We start from the raw sequence: 13604 nt of genomic DNA, 5'->3' as shown, positions 1-13604 counted from the left end.
AATAAGCGTTTATCAATGAAGGACCTTGGAGAAGCTGCTTACATATTAGGCATCAAGATCTATAGAGATAGATCGAGACGCCTCATAGGTCTTTCACAAAGCACATACCTTGATAAGATTTTGAAGAGGTTCAAAATGGATCAGTCCAAGAAGGGGTTCTTGCCTATGTTACAAGGTGTGAGATTGAGCTCGGCTCAGTCACCGACCACGGCAAAAGATAAAGAAGAGATGAGTGTCATCCCCTATGCTTCAGCCATAGGATCTATTATGTATGCCATGCTGTGTACCAGACCTGATGTAAACCTTGCCGTGAGTTTGGTAGCAAGATACCAAAGTAATCCCGGCAAGGAACACTGGACAGCGGTCAAGAATATCCTGAAGTACCTGAAAAGGACGAAGGACATGTTTCTCGTTTATGGAAGAGACGAAGAGCTCGTCGTAAAGTGTTACGTCGACGCTAGCTTCGACTCAGATCTGGATGACTCTAAGTCACAAACCGGATACGTGTATATGTTGAATGGTGGAGCAGTAAGCTGGTGCAGCTGCAAGCAGAGCGTCGTGGCGGGATCTACGTGTGAAGCGGAGTACATGGCAGCCTCGGAGGCAGCGCATGAAGCGATTTGGGTGAAGGAGTTCATCACCGACCTAGGAGTCATACCCAATGCGTCGGGGCCAATCAAACTCTTCTGTGACAACACTGGAGCTATTGCCCTTGCCAAGGAGCCCAGGTTTCACAAGAAGACCAGGCACATCAAGCGTTGTTTCAACTCCATCCGTGAAAATGTTCAAGATGGAGACATAGAGATTTGCAAAGTGCACACGGATCTGAATGTCGCAGATCCGCTGACTAAACCTCTCTCGCGTGCAAGACATGATCAACACCAGAACTCTATGGGTGTTCGATTCATCACAATGTAACTAGATTGGTGACTCTAGTGCAAGTGGGAGACTGTTGGAAATATGCCCTAGAGGCAATAATAAAAGTATTATTATATTTCAATGTTCATGATAAATGTCTTTTATTCATGCTATAACTGTATTATCCGGAAATCGTAATACACGTGTGAATACTTAGACCACAATATGTCCCTGGTGAGCCTCTAGTTGACTAGCTCGTTGTGATCAACAGATAGTCATGGTTTCCTGACTATGGACATTGGATGTCGTTGATAACGGGATCACATCATTAGGAGAATGATGTGATGGACAAGACCCAATCCTAAGCATAGCATAAAAGATCGTGTAGTTCGTTTTGCTAGAGCTTTGCCAGTGTCAAGTATCTCTTCCTTCGACCATGAGATCGTGTAACTCCCGGATACCGTAAGAGTGCCTTGGGTGTATCAAATGTCACAACGTAACTGGGTGACTATAAAGGTGCATTACAGGTATCTCCGAAAGTATCTGTTGGGTTGACACGGATCGAGACTGGGATTTGTCACTCCATATGACGGAGAGGTATCTCTGGGCCCACTCGGTAATGCATCATCATAATGAGCTCAATGTGACCAAGGAGTTGGACACGGGATCATGCATTACGGTACGAGTAAAGTGACTTGCCGGTAACGAGACTGAACAAGGTATTGGGATACCGACGATCGAGTCTCGGGCAAGTAACGTACCGATTGACAAAGGGAATTGCATACAGGGTTTGATCGAATCCTCGACATCGTGGTTCATCCGATGACAACATCGAGGAGCATGTGGGAGCCATCATGGGTATCCAGATCCCGCTGTTGGTTATTGACTGAGAGCGTCTCGGTCATCTCTGCATGTCTCCCGAACCCGTAGGGTCTACACACTTAAGGTTCGGTGACGCTAGGGTTATTAGGAAGACTAGTATGTGACTACCGAATGTTGTTCGGAGTCCCGGATGGGATCTTGGACGTCACGAGGAGATCCGGAAGGGTCCGGAGGTAAAGATTTATATATGGGAAGTTGTCAAACGGACACCGGGAAGTTTCGGGGTCATACCGGTATTGTACCGGGGCCACCGGAAGGGTTCCGGGGGTCCACCGGGAGGGGCCACCCCTCCCGGGGGGCCACATGGGCTGCGTGGGGCAGGGAGCCAGCTCCTGGTGGGCTGGCCGCACCCCCCCCCTTGGGCCCATGCGCCTAGGGTTGAGGGGGGAACCCTAGAGGGGGCGCCCCCTTGGCTTGGGGGGCAAGCCACCCTCTCCCCTCTCCCCTAGGCCGCCGCACCCCCCCCCCCCCTAGATGGGTTCTAGAGGGCCGGCCCCCTTCTCCCTTCCCCCTATAAATAGAGGGGTGAGGGGAGGGCAGCCACACCACCCTCCAAGGCGCAGCCCTCCCCTCCCCAACACCTCTCCTCCTCCGTTGTGTGCTTGGCGAAGCCCTGTCGGAGTACTGCCTCTCCACCATCACCGCGCCGTCGTGCTGCCGGTGGAGCTGTCTTCCTCAACCTCTCCTTCCCCCTTGCTGGATCAAGAAGGAGGAGACGTCTCCCGTCCCGTACGTGTGTTGAACGCGGAGGTGCTGTCCGTTCAGCACTTGGTCATCGGTGATTCGAATCACGTCGAGTACGACTACATCATCACCTTGCAAGCTTCCGCACGCGATCTACAAGTGGTATGTAGATGCAAACTCTCTCCCTTGACTCGTTGCTTAGATGAACTCATAGATGGATCTTGGTGAAACCGTAGGAAAAATTTTAATTTTCTGCAATGTTCCCCAACACTCCAGCCCCTTGATAAAGCAGAGCCAGGAGGCGTTGAGGCTCTTCATCGAGCTCCGCGCCTGTCGTCAGGGACAGATCGGGGGCTCCAGTTCTAGGCGGCGATGACACTATGGCCAGTGTGCTCGAGGAGGGTGGCGGAGTCTCAGTGATGGTCCCGGAGGAGGGGAGTGTGTCCATAGTCTGGAGGGGAATTTTCACCTCAATGACCACTCCCTCTACCGGAACGTCCTTCAAAGAGTGCTCCACCACCGCCAAAGAGCCATGTGCATTCCCGGAAGCTAGGTCCTGCCCCTCTGCGGTGGCGATCTCGACGACCTCATTTGCGGCAACCCTTCTGATATCGTCCACTACCTCCAAGAAACGGAAATTTTATGCAAATGGGAATATCAGGAGAAACGATCAAAACAAGAAAGGAAAAAGGAAATATGTGGAGTACCTGGAGAAGTCTACCAGGCGGGAACCTCGTTTTCCCCAGCAACGTCTATTGCCGGGCCTTGAACTTCGCCCTCTTCCGTGGTAGTCACGACAGCCTTCTGTGTGACCTCGTTCGTGAAGGGCTCCATGGGGGTCTCTTCGGCTCGAGTGGCAGGGGAAGCATGTCCCTCGGGGAGGGGCTCGCCCTGCGTCGACTCACCTCCCCCTCCGGCCGAGGGAATAGGGAGGTCGTCCCCGTCGCCCCCGGCGGACGGGACCAAATCTCCACCACCAGGCCGAAGGCTGGACTGGGGGCTCGGCACGAGATCCTATGCATCAACCCCCAAGGCTGAACTCCCCGCGCCCGTTAACAACCCGAGACGGCGGAACCTCTTCCATGAACGGTAAATGAGGGCTCTCGCATCCTCCTCCGCTTCCCTGCCGGCAGCAGCAAAATGGAAGGTCGGTTAGTAAAAGTGATCCAGCATATCTAAGATACTTACAGAGGGCAGGAAAAATCTTCTTACTCTTCTTCAATAAGCATGGAGTTCAAATTAAACTCCATGGGAGGCAGAGACTCCCTTCTTCTCTTCGAAGATGGGAGGGCAGAACTCCCCGGCAGCTCCGTTGCCCGACGTGGCTCCGGGGGAGACGAGTTCTGCGAGGAACTCGAGCAAGAGTAGGAGTTGGAGTCCACCCGAGCAAGGCGAGGAGATTGGTAGCACGCCACCTCGCCCTTGGTGGCCTAGGCAGTGGTCTTCTTCACCCTCTTGACGGCTGGCGCCGGATTAGAGGGGTTGGCAGCACGTCTGCGGGTGCGCTGGTCCAGGTTCGGCTCGGGGGCTTGAGGTCCAGCCGCAAGCCACTCCTCATTGAGCTCCTCCACCTCGCCCACATCCTCCTCCTCTTGAAGTTTCATTGTTGTCGTGGCTAGGGCCTCTAGCCCGGCAAGGCTATCCTCGACAAGCTCTTCCCCGGCAGCCCCTTCCGTGGCCCGCGCCTCGCTGCTGTTGTGGGACGAACTGTCATCCTCAGCCTTCCCTTTGCCCTTTCTGGCCTTTGCGCCCTTCGCTATCTCCGTAAGGCAGGTTGTGCTCCTCGAGCCTCCTCAAAATGTAAGCCACCTCCATCGAGGAGGTGCGCTTGTACATCCCATTTTCAACCCTGGTGGCCTTCTCCACCAGGGTGCTCGACCACTGGAGCTCTTCATCCAGGGTGGGTAGCTTCCAGGTGCTCGCCACCCCTTCGGCATTGCAGTCCGGCATCCACTTCAGCATCTGGTCCTAGGCAGAATTAATGTTCAGAGGGATAACAGTTGCCGAAAGCTTGAATAGTTCAAAGCGCCCAAACAATTGGTCGCACAACCAGCCATGGCCATAAAATGACAAGTTGTTGGCCAACCCAGGGAGCAGCCTCATCCTATCAGTAGCGTCCCCGTACAGTCAGGCAGGTGTGTCCCTCTCCTGCAGCGGCGAGATACGGTGGAGAAGAAAATCTGCCCCCACATGCTCGATGGTTAGCCCGGCAGCCTTCAAACGGGTAATCCTGTTGATTGTCGGGCGCAGCCTATCTTCAGTGAGACCTTTGGCGCTCCAATCCTTGCTGCGCTCAACACATTCCTGCCGTGCTTCACAAAACTCGAGGGCTTCCTCATCTTGAATCTATCACCAATCCCCTCTACATTCATCCCACCTCTCGCACTGGTTCCCGGGGATGTAATCCTAGATCTTCCTTACCACCCACGGCATCCAGCTAATGTTCCCGGAGTGGTGACCCTTGGTCTCCAGCCGCGGGACGAAATAATGTCGGAACAGATCCACATTGGGTTTGACTCCGACAAAGTTCTCGCACAAATGCGCGAAGATGGCCATGGTCGTCATTGCATTTGGCGTGAAGTCAAGGAGGTGGAATCCATAGATATTCATGATCGCCTCAAAGAATTCAGAGAAGGGGGGCAGAGGCCACAGATGAAGTAGGCTCAGAAGAATCGATATGAATCCGGTGGACCTTCCTTTCCTGTCGCAAAAACTTTGGGCGCCTCATGCCCTTTTGGAACGGTCTGCCCCCATAGGTACATGTACCTCGCTTGAAGGACTGGGCCTCTCAAGGTCGATGGGATGAAGACGACGTCTTCACTCCGCTTCTTGTTCAGCTATGCCGCCCTCTTGCTTCCCTTGGCGCTGGCCTCCTTTGCCGCGGTCATCTGCTTTCCCTTCTCTGCGGGTTTCTTCCCCATTTCCGCAGCAGCGATGCGGAAGGAGAAGGGATTCAGGGGAGGGGCAGCGGCGGTGCGGAAGGAGAAGGGATTCGGGGGGGCGGCGGCGAACGGGAGAACGAGAGGAGGAACTGTCGCTTGGATTGCGGAGGAAGAAGATGGGAGAGTGGGGCAAGAGACGGGTGAACCGTGCCGCTCTATTTTTCCCTGCTCTTAAGGGGGAAGTACAGGGCAGGGGCGCGACGCTTCAGAAAGTTACTGTTTTACCTTAACTGCAACAATCCCACGACTCCACGACGCGCAGTAATTGCACAAAGTGGACGTTGGATTGACTAGTCGCCATGGCAAACCGGCGTGCACAACCCTCTCCTGCCACATGTCTGTGCACTGTTTGGGGCATAACCCAACGTGCCACGCGACACGTGTGGTTCAGGCCCGGGGGCTTATGTCGGGGAAAATGGACAGGGTTATATGTTTTCCCCGGACTCGTGCACGGACAAACCAAGGTCAAGCCAAGATGCAGGAAGAGACCAAGAGCATCGAAGGACCAGCGTGTAGATCAAGAGGACCAAAGTCAAGCCAGAGAAGCAAAACCACCAGGAGAAAAGTCTCCCTTGCCGGGCAGGCAAGCTCGACAAGGATGGGTCCACCCCCGGAAGAAAGCGTTCGAAGCACCCCGACAGAGCCTGATGGGGCTCACGGAGGCAAAAACACCTCACCAACTACTCTGCCAGAACCCACATCGTCAATCAGTATGGTGTCAAGCCGCAAAGTGATTCAGTGGCAGCCATTCGCCACATGGAAGCTTTTCTCTACAGGAAATGCCTACAGATGACACACGTCCTGCAACGTTTCAAGCGAGCAGGTGTGGAGCTGGCAAGGCAGCCCGGCAAGGCTTGTCGGGAAACCAGCGATGTGACGTTGAGCGGTGCATTTAACGCACCCTGTCAGCCTGCAGAGTTAGGTATGATAGCATTGTTTGCTATCTTATCAGTGCATAATAACTACTTTGCCATTGTGGTGACCTCTTAACCCATAAAAGGAGGCCCATGGCAACCGTAGAAAGGGTTAGAAGGTTGGATAACTCACACCCCCATACGCGCGTAGCCACTGCTGCCCTTGTCAGGCAAGTGTACTGCGCTCCACCACCACCTTTCCATCATCAATCCACCAAAGCAGGAGTAGGGTTTTACACCTCGCGGCGGCCCGAACCAGGGTAAAACTGCCTGTGTGATCTCTGTCGTGCTGCCCCACGCTCGTCTGCTCTTTGTGCAACGCGGCCTCCCCCCTGCCGAACCAACAAGGGGCTCTCAGGTCCAATAGATGGTCGCGGTTTCCCATGACACCACGTGTGTAGCAGCCTCTACCCATGTGCCTCGAGTTGCATCGCCTGGCGTTGACTTTAGAAAAACGGCCAATTTCAAGTGTTCCTCATAACCAGAACTCGAGATGCTTTAACGTTCGCACGAGCCAAGATTTTGATGCAACTCGGGCATTCAAACATGCCAAAATTGCATCCAGCGGACATGACTGAACATAATGCAAGCTATCAAACACGCCCTTAAAGATCGACCTCCTAGGGGCAGCACGTTGCACGTCACACACATTATGGTAAAGTTAGGTATAGAAATTTGCGGCCGATATCATGTATTATTGAGCATTGAGGATGAATATATACAAAGGACGTACCTTCAAGGCAAGAAGCCACTTTTAAAGATTTAAGATAGAAATCATACACAGAAATTACAATCAACATTAACAAATCCCTACCGTAACATATACTCTAACAAGAACTACGAGAATGTTCAAGCTCGCTTCTTTTTTCATGCACCCACTTGTTGTGCGGCGGTAGCATCTGTGAACATATGCCCTCATGGTACTGAATAAATTCAGTGTGCACGGATTATACTTAGAGCATCTACAGTCGGACGCCTTAAACCCGTCTTAGGCATCCGGCGAAGTCGAATTTTTGTGACAAGTCAGTGACCATTAGAGCATCTCCGGTCACTGACTTGTCACAAAAATTCGACTTCATCAGACGCCTCAAACACCCGGACTAACCGGCACCTCTCATATCTAGCCCAAATATGATACAGATATGGGGTGCCCTGGTGCGCCCGGACACGTCTCGCACGTCGGACTCGGCCCACGCTGGCTCACCCGACCCCACATATATTCCATCCCATCCGCTCGCCGGACCAAACCCTAGCCACTTCACTCCACTCCCCTCCACAACCTAAGCTCTCGTCCGACGATCTTCAGCCTTCTCCAGCATGGCGAGCAGCGGATCCGAGTCCATCACCTCCAGATCCGTCAACCCCGGGCTCACCCTACGCGGCCTCGAGGATGAGATGGCCGACCGGCTGGTGCTCTACCGCTCACAGGAGGAGGCCCATGCAAGGCAGCGCTCGGACTCCTTCTGTCAGGAATCCATTGCGTCCGCCTAAATGGCGCATGGACTCGGCGCTAGGTTGGTCGTCGCTGCCTCACCCGAGGCGGTGATGTCCGTCTGGCGTCCGAAAGTGGTGGCGGACACGCAACCCCACCATTGGCGCCAAGGCCATGGACGCAGCATGGGTGTCGTCCAACCAAACATGGTGATGTGTGCCTGTCATGCGAGGCAGCAGGCGCGGGAGGGCGGCGGCACCCCTCGCCGCGGTGGACGTCAGTAAGGCGGAGTCGCATTCTTTGGTGCCACGTATGGTGCACCAGTCCGGGCGCCCCAACCGCGTCGTGGTGGATGTCGCCGGCTCATCTCAAGATGGGTCCATCATCGATCTGACGTCCATCGACACCGTTTAGGTTCCGAGCTCTGACGAGGAAGAGTAGGGCATACCCTACTCTACCTTGCTGGCGACCGGCCCAACACTTTGGGGAGCGCAGCTGGCCGCCGGACATGGGCACGGCGAACTGGGCGAGCTATGTTTAGATTAGGTTTCATGTTGCATGTGATAATATGGATTTAAGCTTTCTACTTTTGGGATTTCCGATTGCAGAATCAAATATTTGAGGCGCGATCGGTCACTGTCCGTGGACGCGCCCGGTCGCGTCCGTATGCATTTCGGGGTCGGATTTGCAAGTCCGACTGTGGATAGTCTTAGAGCATCTACAACCAAATATGTCAAATATGGACCCTCAAACGCCAGCGGACAAGCCCGGGCAATGACCGAGCATGCCTCAAATTTTACTAATTGCATCCGGACATCTCATACTAGATTCTTAAATTCATACAAGGACATGCAAACGAAGTAAACCTACGTACTGTGTCGATCACCTAGCTACTCATCGTCGAAGATGTCGACGATCTCTGTGCCTGGCTTTGGCAACATGGGCGGCAGCTGCAGCTCTGGCTGCTCCGCTTCAGCCTCCTCCTCCTATATCTCCGTGTTCAGTTCGACGAAGAGCGCGTCGGACATCGCCTGCTCCTGCTAGAGGTACGCCCGATTGGCCTCCACATGGGCCTCATTTTAGATGGGCTCTAGGAAGGCTTGCTCCTCCACCATCTCCTTTGATTGGGCGACGGCGAACTCCGCCTTCACCTGCTCCATATTGAAGTCCGACAGCTCCTGCTTCGGCTGCTCCGCCTCCTCAACCTCCAATGGAGCTAGCTCCTTTTCCTCCTCTTCCCCCGGCTGCTCCTCCTCCTCCGACTCCTGCGAGTCCGGAGGCACCCGACAGCGATGCAGGCGACGCACGCGGCTTCCCTTGCCCAGATCTCCTGTTGGATCTCGTACCAGCGCTCCAGCATAAGCATTGTGTGGTAGGTGATTTTCCTCCGGACCATGGAGGAGTGTCGGAGTGTGGGCAGAGCGGGAGAGATAGGAGGTGGATGGGTTCAGACTGGCGGCGCGAAGTGGGGGTGGATGGGCTAGGGTTGCGGGACGCATGCCGGGTTAAATAGGCGGATTTGGTCTTAGACGGCAAGCCAGAGCGGTGCCACGCGGCAACGGAGGAGGCAGTCGCCAGACCGCCAGGTTTCCGGACGATTCCACATGGGACCCCTTCGTTAGTCCTACATGGCGGGCGCGTCCGGGCGCCCCCATATCCACCCCACATTTGGGCTGGATATGAGAGGTGCCGATCAGTCCGGGCGTATGAGGCCTATTTGAGGGAGCCGTCTGGGTCGAAAAATCGTGACCAGTCAATGATCGCGCGCCCGCCCGGGCGTATGAGACGGGTTTGGGGCGCTTAGCTGTAGATGCTCTTACTTCTTAGAGCATCTACAGCCGGACGCCTCAAACCCACCTCATACGCTCGGGAGGGGCGCCCGGTCATTGTCCAGCCGCAAAATTTTAACCCGAATGCGCGCCTCAAACGGCCCTCAAACCCCTGGGCTGACTGGCACCCCTCATATACCGAGGAAATATGGGGCGGATATGGGGCACGCCCGCCACGTCAGACCCAACCCACGCTGGCCCACTCTATCCCACATATATTCCTCCCCATCCGCTCGATGGACCAAACCTTAGTCACTTCACTCCACTCACCTCCGCCACCCAAGCTCGTCTCCGACGTCGTCTGGCCGTCTCCGGCATGGCGAGCAGCGGATCCGACTCCTTCACCTCCAGATCCGTCGACCCTGAGCTCATCCAACGCGGCCCTGAGGAGGAGATGGTCGTCCGACTTACACTCCGCTGCGCCCGGGAAGAGGACCGTGCACGGCAATGCTCGGACTTCTTCCATCGGGAATCCATTGCGTCTGCCCAAATGGCGCATGGGTCCGGTGCTAGGGATGTCGTCGCTGCCTCACCGGAGGTGGTGCAGTCCGTCTGGCATCCGAACCGATGGCGGACGCGCAACCCCTCTGTTGGCGAGCCGAGCATCGGGATGCACCATGTGCCTCGTCCGACGAGAACATGGCATGGCATGCCCGCCGTGCGAGGCAGCGGGCGCAGGAGGCGGTGTCAGCCCTCGCGACGGTGGACGTCGGCGAGGCGGAGTCGCATTCTCCGGCGCCCCGTATGGTGCAGCAGTTCGGGCGCAATCGCATCGTAGTGGACGTCGGCGGCTCGTTCCAGGACGGATCTATCATCGATCTGACATCCACCGGCACCCAACTGGTTCCGAACTCCGACGGGGAAGAGTAGGGCATGGGAGACGGCGGCGCCTTGAGTCCCGTGAGCCGGCTCGTGTCCCATGCCCTACTCTACCTTACCGGCAACTGGGCCAATACTCTGGGGAACGCAGCCGGCTGTCGAACATGGCCACGGCGAGTGGACGAGCTCTCTTTAAAGATCATCACATTGCATCTAACAATATGGATTTGAGATTTATAATTTGAGATATCCGGATGTGGAATGCATTTTTTGAGGCGTGACCGGTCACTGTCCGTGGACACCACAGACGTTTGAGGGGTCGGATTTGCCAAGTCCGGCTGCAGATGCTCTTATAACTAACCAAGGGGTACTGCGTTTTTTAACACGGTACAGACTCAACACTCATACATACGCACATACACTCACTCCTATGAACGCACACATGCACACCCTACCCATATGAGCACCTTCGAGACAGTGAACCGTAATATCATCTTGAGATTTACGAAATCATCGTAAGTGTCTCGTCGTTGACGAAAACATCTCCTTCTACTAAAAGCACATCGTCGAAATCCTGAAATTAATTCAAAAATAATACGAACGTCAGGACTTGAATCATAGGTTCGCACCAAGGGGTACTGCGTTGACGATGCATAGTACGGTCCAGTGGTGGCCGGGCTTTGACCCGATCGGACTCAAATTCCCAACGCGGGCATCTCACGTTCTCAGCCCGCCATTCGAGGCCTGAAGGCCGGATGAATCAAAGCCACGTCTGCACAGGCCGGAGAGCTGGCGTCGTGTCGACCTCTGTGTGGCAAATTTTCATGTTTTGACCATTTTCTGAAACCTATTTGAGATTTGATCCTATCTTAAAAAAAAATAAGATCTGATCCTTTTTCTATCGACAGAGTCCATGCCGATAGGGTCTAACAGCCTATCGCCAGGGACATTGGCGGTAGGAAACATCGCTACCGCCAATCGAATTGGCCCGGTTGGCGGTAGCCTGCACAACCCTACCGCCAAGATACTTGACGGTAGGCACGAGCACACATTGTATCCAATACTCAGGAAGTTTTTGACAATAGGGCATGCAACTCTACCGTCAGGGACCTTGGCGGTAGGCTGTTATACCCTACCGTCATGGTCTTTGGTGGTAGTAAAATGATCCGATCTCGAATTTTTTTAAACTAGGGTCAAATTTTAAATAGGTTTTAGAAAAAGGTCAAAAACACGAAATTTAGCCCGTCCGTGTCGCCTGTAGCGCACGGACCGCAGGCAGGCATGGCCGGTTGTCAACTTTGCCGCGCCCGCCCGCCCAAGCACGCACACGCGCGGGTGGATGGAACAGAAAGCAGACCACGGGGGGCGGGGGGCCGCGTGACCACGACCGCGAGCGAGCTTCGCAATTGCATCATGGCGCGCGCGCTCTTCCTTTTGCTCTTCACGTGCGTGCTCGCGGGGCCGGAGGTAAGGGAAGCGGCAGGGATTTTGGTTGCGTTCAGGGGCGGAGCGGGGCGGGCGGGTGGAAAACTGTCGGTGTGATCGCGGTGAGTTGTAAAGGGCCACGGGCGCGCTGCTGGGTCTCGCGGTCACCGCTCTGCAGTGCAGCGGATTGTGTCTACTAGTACTACTGTATTTTTTGCGGACATCGTTGCCAGATGTGTCTGTCTTGTACTACATACATAGTCTCGCATTGACCGATGAATCACGCGTAAAACACCACGTGTTTAAGCGTGCATGAGCATGGCATTATTGGCATTCGGTTAGGCCCCCCGTGGCTCCTCGCGAGAGGACACCGTGTTTAAGCTGGCATTCAATCCCTTTGGTCAGCCCATGTAGTAGGAGTACATACATGTCTCGTAATCACTAATCAGGCCCTAGTAGGTCGTGTTGCTGAAGCACCTCGCATTGTTTTTTTTTTCGAAACGGAGGCAAAGATTGCCTCATTTATTAATTAAGCAGAAAAAAATTGACCAGTTAATTACGGAAAACCGGACAAAAACCGGAACAACAAGGGCCGGGCCCACTCCCATAGACTGAAACCAGTCACCGTATACCACAGGGCCTCGCCGCCGCAGCTTCGACTCCACAGCAACAAACAAACCGAGGCAATATCGTGGACACGCCGGAGAAGAGCCGACTATCGCAATCATTGCCGCGTCGCCGACATCGCTCCCACCATCATCGTTGCCACAGAAGTCTGGACGCCATAGTGATTTTCTCGGGGCCGCCGCCCCGACATCCACCGCTCCGTCGCGCCCAGCGCAATTAACCGGCACCACCTTCCGGGGCCGCCGCCCCAACGTACCACCGCTCCGCTCGAGCAGCAACGTCGTGCGACCCAGCTACCTGCAGCCCACGCTGCTCAGGGCAACCGCTCGCAGACCACGAACGTCGCATCACATCCGGGGTCGCCGCCCTGACGCAAAGTCAGACCGCCCCCTCTGAAACGCGTCGACCGGACCGACAAGCCTGCCACCCAAGTGGCCCAAGATTGCCACCCAAGTAAAGGCCGAGCCACCGCCCCGCCCCATGGAGCCGCACCGCGCATCACTTTCCGAGGCCGCCGCCTCGGCGTTCATCAGTCGTCCGGGGCCGCTGCCCCGACATCCACCAAACCCGACGTAGGAGAAAACCAAACGCACCAAGCACAAGCTAACTCTCCCAAGCAACGCCCTCAAGAGGGAAACGATGAAGGCGCCGCCGTCGCCCGCTTCGGAAAATTTGGAGCTTAGGTTTTCACCCGGAGAACACGAGCCCCACATAGAAGAAGATGAGTTCCACAATGATGCCTCCAAGGAGGGAAACGACGCCTGAAAGCGCCGCCGTCGACGGCACCGACAAAGTCGGGTCAAGGCTTTCGCCCGGAACATACACATCCCTATGGAGGCCCGCAGATCTGATCCACCTAAAAGCGTGGAGATCATTAGAGCCGTTCCTGTTGCGCCTTGCACTCTCCAACGCCGACCACCAAGCTTCACCGCGCAGCACCCTCAGCAGCAGCACCTCAAACTACGAATGAAACGCCATGGCTTCCTCCTCGCGTCACGCCCGCCTGACGAGCTTCCCTGCCCGGTGCCTCCCGAGCCGAACCACCTCCCGCCCACGCGCCCGACTTGTGCCGCACACAACGCACAGACCGCGCGAGACGCCCGCCCGCACGCATCCGCGCCTCCCCTTGACGGCGCCCCTGCTGGAGCGCCAGATCCCGCGCCCCCTCGGACTGCCCGCGCCGGAGCGAGCC

This window comes from Triticum aestivum, chromosome 3A (assembly GCF_018294505.1).
Source record: "Triticum aestivum cultivar Chinese Spring chromosome 3A, IWGSC CS RefSeq v2.1, whole genome shotgun sequence".
NCBI classification, from domain to species: Eukaryota; Viridiplantae; Streptophyta; class Magnoliopsida; order Poales; family Poaceae; genus Triticum; species Triticum aestivum.
The sequence above is the reverse complement of the archived record's forward strand: the minus strand, read 5'-3'. Positions refer to the sequence as shown.